We start from the raw sequence: 18169 nt of genomic DNA on the forward strand, positions 1-18169 counted from the left end.
TCTTTTATGGTAGATTTTGTTTTAAAGTCTATTTTATCTGAGATTAGAATTGCCACTCCTGCTCTTTTTTGGTAGTTGTTAGCTTGATAGATTTTTTTCCAACCTTTGACTTTTAATAAATTCACATCTTTGTTTCTAAGGTGTGTCTCTTGTAGACAGCATATTGATGAATCTTGTTTTCTTAACCATTCTGTCACTCTCCGTCTCTCTATGGGTGCATTCACTCCATTTACATTCAGTGTAATTATTGATAGATGTGAGTTTGTTGTCATTTTGTAGTGCTTTTTTTGTGGTGCTGAAGTTTTCTTTGTTCTTACTCTTTTGTGCTGAGTTACTTTTGTTTGTGGATTTTTTTTTTCATTTCTTTTGTTTCTGTAGGTTTTGTTTTTCCTGAGACTTTTATGTTTTTTCTTTACTTTCTTAAATGCTCAGTCATGTAATACAACAAATATATAGGCTGTCCTTGCTTTACACAACATGTTGGTCCATAAAAATTATTATGCGGGCTGAAATGATACAAAGTGATTTTAATAATCCAAGGGTAAAGTTCTGATTTTTCTGTGGTCTTTAAAAATATTTTTCAAAACATTGAAAACTCTGTTAATGTTGGCTATAAGTGTACAGAAAAATGAAAAAAGTAGTAAAACTAAAATTTAATATTCTAATTCAAATATTACAAATACTAAGGTTTAAAGTGTTTAGTTTTTTTTTTTTATCAAGAGAATTTCAAAAAAAAATTGTCTTTTTTTTCCCATTGTATAACTTTTTTTGTTACAAAATGAGCATCTTTTCTATGCCTTGGTGAGTCAGCACACTCCTTTCTAAGTTTGGATCTGTTTCTAATATTTTATTCTCTGCACTTCATCTGGGACATCTTCATCCTTTTGTCAAAATCACCTTCCTCATTTACATCAATAAATTCACTAAGTTCCTCTGGCTGCATGTCTACAAACTCTTGAATGGGCAGCAATGTCAATATTCCCATGTCAGCTATTTCTCCCATAAGCCCATTCACAAGCTGTTCAAATTCCACTTCCAGCACTATCACTTTTTATTTTTTTGCTGAGCTTCTATCTTTGTTGGCCTATTCCCTCTTTTAACATCCATTTGTGAAAAGGTCACATGGGTTCATTACTGGCAGAAAGGAGGAGGCAACACAAAGACACATTTTACAATCTGTGCATGAGCGGAATAGTAGATACGCAGTGGCCAATCTCAGGCAGACTTAGAAAGAAGTAATAGGAATGGTCAGTTACCATGATACACCTGTTATTTATATAGTGATTTTGGGGATTAAGAGTTAGCAGTAGTTTATGCAAATTATTCACAACTAACATACCACAGTAACAGAAATTTGAACTGTGCTGTTGAAGGACTGATGCTATTTAGCTAAACCATGTTAACTGAATTCATGCATATCAGAACTGTGCAAAACGAGGACTGCCTGTGTGTGTGTGCGTGCATTTTAATTTTTGTGTTTTGTACCAGGATGGTTACCTAGCTAGCCTTATTGCTAGAAATAGAACTTTGGTGACTTTTCTGCCTTTAGCCCCATGCTTCTTTAGCTGGTCCAAAACATTGACCATGAGGCTCTTTTTCTCTTATTTACTCCATCCCATAGTACTGGTCATCAATCGGTGGCTCACCCCAGGAGCTACAATTATACTCCTTTCACTGAAGTAAAGAGATAAACAATGAAAAGTAACAAGGATTATGTCATTAAAATTAGCTAAATTCAAAATTATTTGTTACCTATTGAGATAAATGGAATATTATATATATATATCTATATCTATATACACTTCTAATTATTTGTCATTTGTAAAACTGTCCTTAGGTTTCTCAATCCATTTGTCCATTTCAAAATTTATCACAAATCTACGGATTTTACAGAGCACGTCACTTTATATATCTTCTTAAATCCACAATACCTTTTTCATAGGTTCTAAGTAAATGATGCAGGTGACAATGTGCTCCAGGTAAATATGTATATATATATATTTTCCCCCCTCACCCTCAAACTAGCTGGCCATCACAACTACTTGGGATGCTCCATAAAGTTAGATGTTCCTGAAAACAACCTTAGACATACAAAAACGTGATCTCCATGAATGTAGTCTGAGGAGCTATATGTTTAAATGATATTGATGCTTAGTTCGACTTGGAAACCACTGGAATAGACTATACACATGCTTTGATAATGGGAATTACAGTGGTAAGACAGTTCCTAAACTACTGCTTTAGGAAAAAAGTGGAATGTTATTGCACAATTGCAGGAAGGGTCAAAGAATAACAATGTATTCCACGCACGTAAAAGAACGGGAACAAAAGATTAAGAAAAGTAAAAGCCTATTAACAGCATTGGGAATGGGGTATTTTTGAAGAATTAAAGAACAAACAATGGAGGAGACACGTGAAGCTTTAGAAAGATTAAAGAGCCATAATTCAACAAAGATGAAAGTGATGATAGATGATTGGCTCCAACAGGGGGATAATACTGAGAAAAAAATGCAAACTAAGACTGGGCCAAACAAATTTTATCTTATTGTTGCCGGAGCTCTGCTGGCACAGTCAGTAGTTAAGAGCTTGGCTGCTAACCAAAAGGTCAGCAGTTCAAATCCACCAACCACTCCTTGGAAACTCTACGGGGTAGTTCTATGCTGTCCTATAGGGTTGCTATGAGTTGGCAATGATTTGACAGCAACAGCAATGAGTTTTAAGTAAATGCTGCAGTGACAATGTGCTCCAGGTCAATGTAGTTCAGAAAGTCCCTTCCTTTAGGCCTGTGATCCTGGACTGCTGTATATGGTATTAAAATTACAGTCATACAATACTCTACATTCTACCTTGGTGAGTACTGTCTGGGGTCTTAAAAGCCTGTGAGCAGCCATCTAAGATACTCCACTGGTCTCATCCCTTCGGGAGCAAGGGAGAATAAAGAGAACAGGATACAAGGAAAAGATTAGTCCAAAGGACTAATTGTCCACAGCTACCAAGGCCTCCACCAGACTGAGTCCAGTACAGCTAGATGGTGCCCGGCTACCACCACTGACTGCTCTGACCAGGATCACAACAGAGGGTGCTGGACAGAGCTGGAGAAGGATGTAGAACATAATTCTAACTCACACAAAAAAGACCAGATTTACTGGCCTAAAGGAGACTGTAGAAACCCCGAGAGTATAGCCCCCAGACACCCTTTTAGCTCAGTGGTGAAGTTACCTCGAGGTTCACCGTTCAGCCTGGGAGTGGACAGCCCCGTAAAACCAAATGAGACTAACGAGGTACAGTAGTCCAGTGACAAGGGCCAGAAGGCAGAAGGGGACAAGGAAGCTGGTGATAGGGAACACAAGATTGAGTAAGGATATTGTGGATGTGTTGTGCGACTGTTAACCATTGTCATAGGGCAACATTTGTAGTAACTGTTAAATGAGAACTATTTTGTTTTGTAAGCCTTCATCTTAAGTGAGAATAACAGCACAATTGGAAGAGCGTAGTCAATGCCACTGAACTGTGCATGTAGAAATTTTGAAATGGTGTATCTTTGGCTATGTGTATTTTCACCAGAAACAAGGTTGAGAAGTTAAGAGGGTTTACATGTTGTCGGGCTGTTAACAAATGTCATAAAACAATATGTGTAAAAAAAAAAAAAAATTACAGTCATAAAGTCATCCTCAAAATGGTGAACGTATATCCTTCAGAAGAGAGTTCCACTCCAGTTTATTATCACGAACGCATGCCATTCATTTTCCCAGACCACAGAATAGAGTGTTGGGCTCATAGCAGGTAATAAAGACACACTTTCTGATAGCTAATTCTAATTCCAGAAACAGCACTGTGGTATCTCAAAGAGAGGCCAACCCGGGTATGCTGCAGAAATCAGGTAGCTCCTGTCCATTTTTCATAAAACAGGAAGCCTGTCATATTCATTCATACATCAAAATTGTATTACATATGAAGTTTTGAAGATACAGAAATAGAACCTGAAGAAGTTACAGTCTATTAAAGGAATATAATGTATATAATTAAACCTCCATTTAAGAATTGTTATCTATTACAGCCAGGCAGCAGAGATAGCAGAGTGTGGGTCCAAGGCAGGAGTAGGCAGCTCTACAAGGCTAGGAACAGAGGAAAGGTACAGAAGGATTAGAGTGTAGATAAGGCCTTACCAAGAAAATGATCCTGACGAGAGTCATGGAAATTGAGCCAGTGTCTATCAAGTAGATAAGGAGACGCAGATCATTACCAAGTGAGAAAGCCATGTGAGCAATGTTTTGGCTCCTATTTCTTCAAATAGAGGCAACTAACCTTCCTTCCTGAATACCCCTTCGAAATGACTTCATCTTCATTTTGACATCTCCAAGGATATTCACAAGATTCATTTCAAACAAGTGACATTTATGCACTTCTGGAGAAGCAAATGAGAAACCTTCACAATGGATTTCTTCTGTCCAAATCCATAATAGTAACAATGAAACAATAATAAGATAATGACAGTTAACACTGAGTGCTTATTATTTGCTAGCCAACTGCTAAGCATGATATACATTCTTGTTGGATTTTCTCAACTTCCCTTTTAGAAGGTATTATTTTTAGTCTCACAATATAGATGAGCATAGTCAGATATCATGACTTCCATGCTCAGACCCAAATTCAAATATCTGTTTTACTGGATTTCCTAAGTTATTAGACACATGAATTCCAGCCTGGCTCAAATAGTCATTACCCATGAGCTTTTAGACAAATAACTTCTACGTACTGCGATTCACTTTCTTTTTCAATAATCTGGTAATATTTTTCTCCTTAATTTGCCTCAGAAAGAGGGTGTAGTACTGAATATTAAAGGACCCTGAAAAAAATTAACAGCTATATAAATGGGAGATGGTGGTAGTAAAATTTACAGATTAAGACGACAATAGTAAGAGCAACAAAATAAATGATAAAAACAAACAAATAAATAAAATTGACCAGGACAAATAAAAAGCTATCGCATGAATTTAAATTTCTGGGTAATTTTAGTTTCAATTCATGTTATTTCTTCTAGTTAAAAATCTATAATTGGCGATTTGAAAAATTATTTCAGTCTTTATCACAAAAGCTTCAAAAACCCTGGCTCCTATCAGGGCCAAGTAAATTGTATCCTTTTTCATTAAACACAGTTTATTGAAAGCTTACTATTTACCACCCATTGTATTGATTGCTGAGAATACCAAAAACTGGTTGCCATAGAGTCGATTCCAACTCAGTGGCAACCCTATGTGTTACAGAGCAGAACGGCTCAATAGTATTTTCTTGGCTGATTTTTTGGAATTAGATTGCCAGGCCTTTCTTCCAAGGCACCTCTGGGTGGACCTAAACTGCCAACCTTTCAGCTAGTAGTCAAGCGTTTAACCAACTGTGCCACCCAGACTCTCAGAAAGAATTTTATTAAAAATTATTACATTAGGCCACAAAGTAAAATCTTAATAATAAAAAGTAATACACAGATTGAATTCTCTATTTAACTGCTAATCTCATGAGATGGGCTATCTGTCAGCCAGGAGAATAAAGACAGCCTCCACTTCTGAGTGCCTAAGACAAAAAAATAAAGGTCCTTTCTTTCTGGAAAGATTTTAATGTGTCTGGTTTAGATGACAAAACACCTCGGGGCCAATCACTATATCCAGAAAGATAGGGTATGCTATCAATACGGGTCATAAATCCAACCAACTAGTGGGGGTCACAGGGCAATATGACCACAGCACATGTAGTGGAGGGTGAACAAGGAAAATATGTTGTTAGGTGCCATTGAGTCAGTTCTAACTCATAGAGTCCCTATGTACAACAGAACTAAACACTGCCCAGTCCTATGCCATCTTCACAATCATTGTTATGCTTGAGCTCATCGTTGCAGCCACTGTGTCAATCCATCTCCTTGAGGGTCTTCCTCTTTTTCGCTGACCCTCCACTTTACCAAGCATGATGTCCTTTTCTAGGGACTGGTCCCTCCTGAAAACATGCCCAAAATACATAAGATGAAGTCTCCCCATCCTCCCTTCCAAGGAGTGCTCGGGCTGTACTTCTTCCAAGACAGATTTGTTTGTTCTTCTGGGAGTCCATAATCTATTCAATATTCTTTGCCAACGCCATAATTTGAAGGCATTAATTCTTTGGTGTTCCTTATTCATTGTCCAGCTTTCACAAGCATACGAGATGAGTGAAAATACTATGGCTTGGGTCAGGAATACCTTGGTCCTCAAAGTGACATCTTTGCTTGTTAACACTTTAAAGAGATCTTCTGCAGCAGATTTGCCCAATGCAGTGCGTCTTTTGATTTCTTGACTGCTGTTTCCATGGGCATTGATTACGAATCCAAATACAATGAAGTCTTGACAACTTCAATATTTTCTCCATTTATCATGATGTTTATAGGTTTATCCATGATTATATATATAGTATAACATTTTCTTGTACTATGGTGGCTTGCATGCTGCTGTGATGCTGGAAGCTATGCCACTGGTATTTCAAATACTAGCAGGGTCATTCATGGTGAACAGATTTCAGTGGAGCTTCCAGACTAAGATAGAATGGGAAGATGGAACTGACAATTTACTTCAGAAAGAAGTGCAAACCTTATACATAACAGCAGAACACTGCCTGATATAGTGCTGGAAGATGAGCCCTTTAGGTTGGTAGGTACTCAAAATACAACTGGGGAAGAGCTGTCTCCTCAAAGTAGAGTCGACCTTAATGACTTGGATAGAGGAAAGTTTTCAGGACCTTTATTTGTTGATGTGGCACAATTTAAAATGAGAATAAACATCTGCAAACATACATTAGTTATCAGAATGCAAAATTTATGACATAAGAATCTGGGAAAATTGGAAGTCATCAAAAATGAAATGGAACACATAAAGGTCAATACCCTAGGTATTAGTGAGCTGAAACGGAATGGTATTGGAAATTTTGAATAGGATAATCATATGTTTTACTCTGCCAGGAAGGACAAATTGAAGAGGAATGGTGTCACATTCATTGACAAAAAGAACATTTCAGGATCCATCCTGAAGTACAACACTGTCAATGATAGGATAATATCCATGAGCCAGCAAAGAAGACAAGTTAATACAACTATTATTCAAATTGACACACCAACCAATACTGCCAAAGAGTAAGAAATTGAAGATTTTTACCAACTTCTGCAGTCTGAAACTGTTCAAACATGCAATCAAGACGCATTGCTAATTACTGGTGATTGGAATGTGAAAGCTGGAAACAGAGAAGAAAGATCAAGTAGTTGGAAAATATGGCCTTGGTGAAAGAAATGACACAGGAGATCTGATGATAGAGTTTTGCAAGACCAACAACTTATTCACTGCAAATATCTTTTTTCAACAACATGAACAGTGACTATACATTTGGACCTCACTGGATGGAATACACAGGAATAAAATTGACTATATCTGTGGAAGGAGACAATGGAAAAGCTCAATATCATCAGTCAGAACAAGGCCAGGGGCCAACAGCAAAACATAAAACTGCTCATATACAAGTTCAAGTTGAAGCTAGAGAAAATTAAAACAAGTCCATGAGAGCCAAAGTACAACCTTGAGTATATCCCACTTGAATTTAGAGACCATCTCAAGAATATATTTGACACTTTGAACACTTATGACTGAAGACCAGATGAGTTATGGAATGACATAAGGACATCACATGAAGAAAGCAAAACATCATTAAAACCACAAAAAAAGAAAAGACCGAAATGGATGTCAGAAGAGACTCTGAAACTTGCTCTTGAATGTAGAGTAGCTAAAGCAAATGGAAGAAATGATGAAGTAAAAGAGCTGAATAGAAGATCTGAAAGAGCAGCTCGAGAAGACAAAGTAAAGTATTATAATGAAATGTCCAAAGACCTGGAGTTAGAAAGCCAAAAGGGGAGAACAGGCTCAGCACTTCTCAAGCTGAAAGAAGTAAAAAAAAATTCAAGCCTCCAGTGGCAATATTGAAGGATTAAAATAATTGAATGATGCAGAAATCATCAAAAGAAGATGGAAGATTGTGCTACCACAGCCTTGATCAGACTGAGTCCCGGACAACTAGATGCTGCCCAGCAACCACCACTGACTGCTTTGACAGGGATCACAATAGAGGGTCCCGGACAGAGCTGGAGGAAAATGTAGAACAAAATTCTAACTCACAAAAAAAAGACCAGATTTACTGGTCTGACAGAGACTGGAGAAACCCCAAGAGTATGCCCCAGGACACTCTTTTAACTCAGCACTAAAGTCACTCCTGAGGTTCACCCTTCAGACAAAAATGAGACAGGCCCATAAACAAAACAAGACTAACTGGGCACACCAGTCCAGGGGCAAGGATGAGAAGGCAGGGGCGGACAGGAAAGCTGATAATGGGGAACCCAAGTTCAAGAAGGGGAGAGTTTGACATGCCCTGGGGTTGGCAACCAATGTCACAAAACAATATATGCATTAATTGTTTAATGAGAAATTAATTTGCTGTGTAAACCTTCATCTAAAGTATAATTTAAAAAAAGAAGAAGAAGATGGAAGGAATACACGAGTAATTATACCAAAAAGAATTGGTCGACATTCAACCATTTCAGGAGGTTGCGTATGATCAAGAATCAATGGTACTGAATGAAGAAGTACAAGCTGCATTGAAAACACCAGGGGTAACAAGCCTCCAGGAATTGATAAAGTACCAATTGAAGTGTTTTAACAAATAGATGCATTGATGGAAGTGTTCACTCATCTATGCCAAGAAATTTGGAAGATAGCTATCTGGCCAACCAACTGGTTGAGATTCGTATCATGTCCATTCCAAAGAAAGCTGATGAAATGGAATGTGAAAATTACTGAATAATATCATTAATATCACATGCAAGTAAATTTATGCTGAAGATAATTCAAAGATGGTTGCAGTAGTACATCGATAGGGAATGGCTGGAAATTTATGGCAGATTCAGAAGAGTACATGGAACAAAGACTATCATTGCAGATGTCAGATGGATCTTGTCTGAAAGCAGAGAACACCAGAAAGATGTTTATCTATGTTTTATTGACTATGGAGCCCTGGTGGTACAGTGGTTAAGAGTTACAGCTGCTAACCAAAAGTTCAGTAGTTCAAATTTGCCAGCCACTCCTTGCAAATCCTATGGGGCAGTTCTACTCTGTCCTATAGTGATTGTTGCTATGAGCTGGAATCGACTTGATGGCAACAGGTTATTGTTTTTTTTTTTAAATTATTGATTATGCAAAGGCATTCAACTGTGTGGATCAGAACATATTATGGACAACATTGCAAACAATGGGAATTCCAGAACACTTAATTGTGCTCACGTGGAACCTGTACCTAGACCAAGAAGCAGTCATTCAAACAGAACAAGGGGATACTGCGTGGTTTAAAATCAGGAAAGGTGTGCAACATGATTGTATCCTTTCACCATACTGATACAATCTACATGCTGAGCAAATAATCTGAGAAGCTGGACTATATGAAAAGAATGAGGCATAAGGATGGGAGGAAGACTCATTAACAACCAGTGATAGGCAGATGACACAACCTTTCTTGCTGAAATCGAAGAGGACTTGAAGCACTTACTGATGAAGATCAAAGACTACAGCCTTCAGTATGGGTAACACCTCAACACAAAGAAAACAAAAATGCTCACAACTGGGCCAATAAGAAACATCATGATAAACAGAGAAAATATAGAAGTTGTCAAGGATTTCATTTTACTTGGATTCACAATGAATACCCATGGAAGCAGCAGTCAAGAAATCACACGATGCATTTCATTAAGCAAATCTGCTGCAAAAGATCTATTTAAAATGTTGAAAAGCAAAGATGTCACCTTGAGGACTAAGGTGTGCCTGACACAAGCCATGGTGTTTTCAATTGACTCAAGTGTATGCAAAAACGGGGCAATGAATAAGAAGACCGAAGAAGAACTGATGCCTGTGAATTATGGTGCTGGCAAAGAATACTGAATATACACGTGCCAGAAGAACGAACAAATCTGTCTTGGAAGAAGTACAGCCAGAATGCTACTTTGAACCGAGGACGGTGAGACTTCATCTCACGCACTTTGGACATGTTATCAGGAGGAACCAGTCCCTGGAGAAGGACATCTTGCTTGGTAATGCAGACGGTCAGCAAAAAAGAGGAAGACCCTCAATGAGATGGACCAGCACAGTGGCTGCAACAATGGGCTCAAACATACCTACTATTGTAAGGATAGTGCAGGACTGGCCAATGTTTCATTCTGTTGTGCACAGGATAGCTACAAGTTGGAACCAACTTGATGGCACCTAACAGTAACTGTAAGAAATATACGTAGTTGAAGGATTTCTGTCTTGGCACTACTGACATTTTGAACCAAATAATTATTTGCTTTGAGAAAAATTTCCTATGCATTTTGTGATGTTTAGAAGCATTCCTGGCCTCCACCCACTAGAAGCCTGCAGCACCCCCATCCCCTAGTTGAGACAATCAAAAATGTCTCTAGACATTGCCTAATATTTCCTGGTTGGGGCGGGGGTGTGTGTGTCAAAACTGCCCTGGGTTGAAAATCAGTGAGTTATAAATTACACATATGCTTACTTACTTGTACATGCCTTTTAAACAAGGACATATCAAAGGTACTTCATAACTTAAACTGCAATCTGCAGTCCTGTTCATCAATAATATTCTACAGATTAACAGAAAGAAACGGCCCCTCTAACTTATTAGGTCCAACCCCCTAATATCACTATTAAAGACCCATAATAGTTGAGTGGCTTGCCTAAAGTCCCAAATAGTAGGTAGCAAAACCAGCTGACCACTCTTATCTTTCTCATTTGAAATCAAGTCTTTAATTTCAAGCATTATTTCCTAGTAGAAATTGCCTCTGCTTTCATTCAGATTTTCACTTAAATAAAACAGCAGTCAACTGATGAGGCCTGTCATGAAGTTGGGCATTCTAGCTAACATAATTAAGCGTATTTGTCCATAGACTTTTATGTTTTCTGAGAAACGCAACTGACATATAACAATGAGTACCAGGGTAGAAAAACTGAGTACGGATGTTGATGATATCATCTGAAATTCTTCTGTTTTGTTGTTGTCGTTGATTAACAGTGTTTCAGCTGCCTTTCTCTTTGGAGTATAACTAATTTATACAGCTTGATTATTATGCTTACTAGCATGATTTTTCTCAGAATAAAGTATATGGGTTTCCTGCTCAGCTTTGAAAACAGCTTATTTGCCTTATTAGCAATAAATTTGACATTATTCTAATCAGGTTCCAGATTTATAGACATCCTACAGTGATGATGATTTTGAACACTAGTATTTAAAATGTAGTTCACATGAATATTTAGGCAAATGCAAGTGTCTGATTCTCCTATTTTTAAATTCAGACTCTGAATGAGTGAAAAGATAGTGTTAGTCCTAGGATACCAAAAATTCCATCGCCATAAGTCAATTCCGACTTATAGTGATCCTACAGAACAGAGTAGAACTGCCCCGTAGGGTTTCCAAGGGGTAGCTGGTGGATTCCAACTGCTGACCTGCTGGTTAGCAGCCGAGGTCCTAGAATGAAGGGTCAATATTCAATGCATCTGCATTTGGGGGAAGGTGGATCACAAATACAGGGAAAGTGATCTGGTTAGACCAACCAAATGTTAGAGACCAGCCAAGGATGTGATTAGCAAGATGGAGAAGCCAAAGCTTGTGGAGGAGGGAGGCATTTGCAGTCATTCTTCCTTGATTGTTCTTAGATTCCTAGCCCTAAAGCTATAAAGAGTCCCTTTCTTTTTCCCATTTGGAGACCACTGGTCTTGTGCAGGATAGTTTTAGGTAGCATCATCCCTACAGACTTCAATATCAAGCATTATTCTTGTAGTCCACATACATTCTGTGCCTTATCTAGATCCTGACTAATACACAAAAGTTTTGGGTTCTGACTCCTGATTCCATGATGCTGTGATCCTCAGCTACAGTCAGTGACCCCATTGTGGTCAATTACCTTTTATCCCTGAATTCCCTTCCCTTGGTCATTTTCTCCTTGTTGCCTGAACCCATGCAATTTTGACACCCAGTTGCTAATATCTGCCTATTTATCCATGACCCAATGGATTTGTCATAGTCTTGACCTCAAGCATCCTGAAAGCTTCTCATGCCTTGATCCTCTTAGATCTGTGATGGTCAGGCTGACTAATATTTGTCACAGCATCTCTGGACCCATTTCTTGTGTAAGACATTAGATCAGGAAGAATCACATGCATTGGCATGAATATTAGCCCATTTTAATAAACCTCTACTTTTATGTCATCTGATTTTCATTCTTTAAAAAGTTAGTATCATATCTGTTTTAACCAATCTCATACAATGTACCTGACCAAGTAGTACATCCAGATTGGTTCTTAATAAATGAGGAGGGAAATTTATGCCACCGTACTCCAATATGTTTCATTTAAGTTTTCGGTGTAGTTGCTCTCTCTCTTAAAAAAAAAAAAAAAAAGAAGAAGAAGAAGAAAGAAGAGAAAAAATAAAAAAAAAACTCCCATTTAAGTCCTACTTGTCAAATACTATGATGCAGGAGTCAAGCAAGCAGTAAAACTTAGAGCAATTTGCTCATCTACCATTTCATGGATTTTGGCAGCATTTGAAGTCATATATGAAGCAAATACCATTCTTGAAAAAGTACTGCCTGAGGCTTCGGTTTTCAGTTATAAAATCAAATACAAAGCAAAAAACTGGGATTATCAATGCAGCTGTTTCTTTACACATGTTGTAAACCGAGTGTTATTTTCTAATTTGTTTCTTCTAGAGTATATTAAATTGTTTTTTTTACTACTCGGTCTATCTTATTTCTGGTGAATAGCTCAATTTCACAAATACTTAAAAGCTTTGATTGACAAAGACTTTTAAAATCAACCCAGATAAGAGGAGTCATGGCATTATTGTTGTTTATCAATGTTAAATCTAATTTCTCCCTGTGCCATATTGATATATAAAAAATATTATGCTTCTATTTTGTGTGTGTGTTTCCTAATGTTTCACATTTATTTCATAAGACTACTCAATTACTAGGTAAGGAATAAGGAAAGTCTGACAATAGATCCAATAATCCATTTGAGATCTTGGAGTTATCTAGTCCAGGAATCCTTCCAATATTTGAGCCCCACCTAAGCAATCATTCTGTCAAAGTTAAATAGAAAATTCATCACTTTGTGAACCAATTAATTTCATTAATGGGTAGATCTGCACCCTAGAAAATATTTTTTTAGATAGAACCTAAATCCACATCCCTCTGACCTCCACCTGCAAGTCCTAGATTATGCATGCATTTAATTCTTTGTCCATATGACACTTTCTTGTCAGGTATTTGAAAACAGATATTTTATAGTTCCTGTGCCCCTGCCTCTTTTTTGAAAGCCTCCATGACAACATGCTTTCTTCAAGTCTTTTGTCACATACCATGCCTTCACCCTCTGGTTACACTCCTGGGAACATGCTCCAGGTGCATCTGTACTTTTTTAACTCATTTCAACCGAGTAGAATATAATAAGCATACTTGTTACTCAAGATTGAATATGACGGTTAATAAACACCGGTCACATTATCTACCTTACACTGTTAATGCGCTTAACTTAATTGTTTGTTTTTCTAGGGGGAAGGCTATATTTTTATATTCTATTACTGACAAAATAGACAAAGTGAAGGTCCCAGACAAGATCCTGGTGCTGGGGACATGGGTACATAGGCCAGTCTCTAGTAGATGTTTAATTCTAATTGTAAAATACGCATGAGTTCTTTAAAGTCCTGGAGATACTATAGATATTTTGTCTAGTAACTATCATTTGGTTTTTATTAATATGCACATAACAAAATGAAACTCTCTTAAGTTCTTCTTAAGGGTCAGATGACATGGAACCACATATTTGGACATTGTTATGACATGCATTGTTATGCATCTTTTAGCCTCATTATTACTCTGTTTTGTGATCACCTCCTGCCTTGTCATTTGTTTTCTCCAAACATTTTATTTATGCTAATTTGATGTATGTTATGTACTATTGTAAATCTTAATTCATATTTTCAAACAAGATGAGGGGTATAATAGTAAGTACAATTCAGTTTAAATCTTGAAGTAGCCCCAGAATAAGAAAGAACACAAACAACCACAACAACAAACAGTTGCCGTCTAATTGATTCCGACTCATGGTGACCCCACGCGTTGCAAAGTAGAACTGCATTCCATAGGATTTTCCAGGCTGTGAACATTCAGAAGCAGATGGCAGGCCTTACTTCCAAGGCACCTCCGCATAAAATTTCTAAATTTTTCTTTTATTTAACATATATCAAAAGTAATGCAAGCAGTTGGGAAAACATAACATCTTAAATGTATAAAGCAAAAAATGAAGTTCCCACCTTTACTACCACAATTTAATTACCCAAAGTAACCACAGTTAAAGTTTAGCATGTAGTATTTCAGTTTCTTTTTAAATAATTTCCTTTCTTTTTTCCTTCTATACATTTATCAATCTTTCCTATGTTTTCCTTTATTTCTCCAACCTACCTGTCATTTTAAAACAAAAACAAATGATTAATTGACTTTGCAACTTGTTATATACATGCACTTCATTTTTCTTAAATGGCATAATATTCTGTTATAATGAGGTACCTAATTTTTTAGCTACTTCCTTATTTGTGGACCTTTGGTTTGTTTCAATTTACCCTTGTTATAAATAATATTTTAAGAAATAACATTATGGGAGGTGAGGCCAAGATGACAAAGTAGTCAGACGGCTTTCTATACCCCTCTTACAACAAAGACCTGGAAAAGCAAGTGATTTGATTGTATATGAATATCTAGGAGCCCTGAACAAGGCAAAGTTGAGGAGTCTCACTGAGTGGTGGGGGGAGAGGGAGACGGTTCTAAAGAAGCGAGAAGTGCCAGACCAGACTTGCTCGGCTGGAGCCCTAGCTCTTCAGCCCCAACTGACTCCGAAGCAGGCAAACAGCTCAGGGCGCACGATCAGGAGGCAGTTTCCACATCGAAAGAGATCCAGCAGCAGAGATTCTGGTTTGACACTCCGAACCAGGAAAAGCAGCTACCAAGTGGCTAAAGATAAGCACATGCATGTCGCCTTTCGTGGGGATAAAAAAAAAGCCCATTTGTGAAAAACCTCTCACCCTTTTACCTCTTCTCTCCCCACTCTGCACTGGTCTGGCCTTCCAAAGTCTCTGAGTCCACTGGGCCGGAAGTAGATCCCAAAAGGTGCCCTGACCCACTCTCCTGGCCTTAGAGAGGAAACAAATAAGCTACTGGCTCCCTTAAGCCAGGAATTCAGGGTCAGCACAGCTCCTTTGCTAGGCACAGGCATAAGGGGTCTGCAGACTTTGAGTGCCTTATACCCCTGGATAGACTTGTGTGGACCCATCTAACAGCGTAAGCCCTCTACTACCACAGTACAACAGGGTAAATATCTGAAGCTTAACTTCAACTGTTTTAGCTGTGAAGTGGCAGATTTGTGATCCTCGACACAGCCCTGCCCTTTGAGCAGGCGCCTTTACTTATCCACACCAGGGGCTTGAGGACTGGTGGCTCCACCTATGCCACCTACTACAAGGGTCCAAGAATATGTGGTGCCCTTGAGTCTTTACAGCCAACAGAGTAGGGTACTCATAGTCTGGCTGCAAAACTCACCTACCTACTCACCCTAGGGAATAGGGACATGCTTTACTTTCAGACTCTCACGGGCAGCAATCAGGTCCCTGCCTGGCTCAGCACATGACCCCCTACTGCAGGCAGATACTTGTGCCTACACCAATCACCCATGTCTCTCTAAGACTGTAGGTGAGAGCCTGCACCACACACCTGGTCAGTGACTGGACACCTGAGCTGAACCCATATAGGAAAATTTAATGGACTCCTGTGTGCCCATACTTAGTTACAGAAGTAACTACCTGGTGACAGGATGTTAGAGATTCAAAGGCACCAATAATCAAACCAGCGCACACAAACAGCCTATTTGGGCATAATAAAACAAGAAGCTAGGGCTCACTAAACAAATACAAAATTATAATAACTTATTGATGGCTCGGAGACAACAGTCAATATCAAATCACATAAACAGGCAGTCCATGATGGCTTCAGCAAGCTCCCAAAATAAAGAATCAATAAATTCTCTGGAGAAAGAGAATTTCTTGGAATTACCAGAGGCAGAATACAAAAGATTACTATACAGAACTCTTCTAGAAATTAGAAAGGAAATTCTACAAAATGTAGAAACTACCAAAGAACATAAAGACAAAGTAGTAGTGGAACTTAAAAAAGTTATTCAAGAACATAATGAAAATTTAATGGGCTGCAAGAATCCATAGAGAGACAGCAATCAGAAATCCAGAAGATTAACAATAAAATTTCAGAATTAGACAACTCAATAGCAAGTCACAGGAGCAGAATTGAGGCAGTAGAAGTTAGAATTAGTGACACTAAAGATAAAGCAGTTGACGCCAACTTATTTGAGGAAAAATGAGATAAAAGAATTAAAAACAATGAAGAAACTCTAAGAGTTATGTGGGACTTTATCAAGAGTAATAACCTACGAGTGATTGGAGTACCAGAACAGGGGGGATAACAGAAAATACAGAGAAAATCGTTGAAGATTTGTTGACAGAAAACTTCCCTGATATCATGAAAGATGAGAAGATACATGTAAAAGATGCTCATCGACCCCAGATAAGGTAGATTCCAAAAGAAAGTCACCAAGACATATTATAATCAAACTTACCAAAACCAAAGATAAAGAAAGAATTTTAAGAGTGGCTAGAGATAAAAGAAAAGTCATCTACAAAGAAGAGTCGATTAGAATAAGCTCAGACTACTCAGCAGAAACCATGCAGGCAAGAAGGCAATGGGATGACATATATAAAGCCTTGAAGGAAAACAACTGCCAGCCAAGAATTATATATCCAGCAAAACTGTCTCTCAAATATGATGGCAAAATTAAGGCATTTCCAGAAAAAGAAAAGTTTAGGGAATTTGCAAAAACCAAACCAAAATTACAAGAAATACTAAAGGGAGTCCTCTGGTAAGATAATCAATCACATCAGATAATAATGCAAGACAAGAACACAGGACAGGGTAACCAGATATTGACTCAGATAGGGAAGTCGAAAATACATGAAAGTTAAAACGTTGAAAATAGGGAAACAGAGATATCAATATGTAAAAAACGACAACATTAAAACAAAAAAGAGGGACTTCAAAATGCAGACATTGATTATTAATATGGAGGGGAAGTCAAGGGAATATAACGAAATAAAAGACTGGTATAAACTTAGAAAAATAGGGGTTAATACTAAGGTAACCACAAAGGAATCTAACAATCCTACAAATCAAAATAAAAAAGTAGAAAAATATAAAGACTCAGCAAACACAAAATCTACAACAGTGAAAAAGAAGAAAAAAATATATAAAGAAAAACAACTCAGCACAGAAAATTAAGGGGAACAAAGAAACTGTGAACAATACACAAAAAGAGACATCAGGATGAAGTACTAAACTCATACCTATCAATAATTACGCTGAATGTAAACGGACATAATACACAATAAAGAGACAGTGAGAGACAGATTGGATATAAAAAAGCATGATCCATCTATTTGCTGCCTACAAGAGATGCACATTAGACTTAAAGACACAAACAGGCTAAAACTCAAAGGATGGAAAAAAATGTATCAAGCAAATAACACTCAAAAAAGAGCAGGCATGGCAATATTAATCTCTGACAAAATAGACTTTAAAGTAAAATCCACCACAAAGGATAAGGAAGGGCACCATGTAATGATTAAAGGGTCAATACAGCAGGAGGACATAACTATAATAAATATTTACGCGCCCAACGACAGGGCTACAAAATACGTAAAACAAACTCTAACAGCACTGAAAAGAGAGACAGACAGTTCCACAACAGAAGTAGGAGACTTCAACACGCCACTTTTGGTGAAGGACAGAATATCCAGAAAGAAACTCAAAAAAGACACAGAAGAGCTAAATGCTACAAGCAACCAACTTGATCTCACAGACATATACCGGACACTGCATCCAACAGCAGCCAAGTGTACTTTCTTTTCCAATGCACATGGAACATTCTCCAAAATAGACTACATATTAGGCCAT

The 18169-nt window shown here is 37.8% G+C and overlaps 1 protein-coding gene across 8 annotated transcripts in view; it reads right to left on the reverse strand.

Moving 5' to 3' along the window:
• DPP10 (dipeptidyl peptidase like 10) overlaps positions 1–18169 on the reverse strand; it is a 1865365-nt gene that overhangs the window by 594678 nt on the left and 1252518 nt on the right. The window lies entirely within an intron of this gene.

This window comes from Trichechus manatus, unplaced genomic scaffold, assembly GCF_000243295.1.
Source record: "Trichechus manatus latirostris isolate Lorelei unplaced genomic scaffold, TriManLat1.0 scaffold00033, whole genome shotgun sequence".
Taxonomy (NCBI): Eukaryota; Metazoa; Chordata; class Mammalia; order Sirenia; family Trichechidae; genus Trichechus; species Trichechus manatus.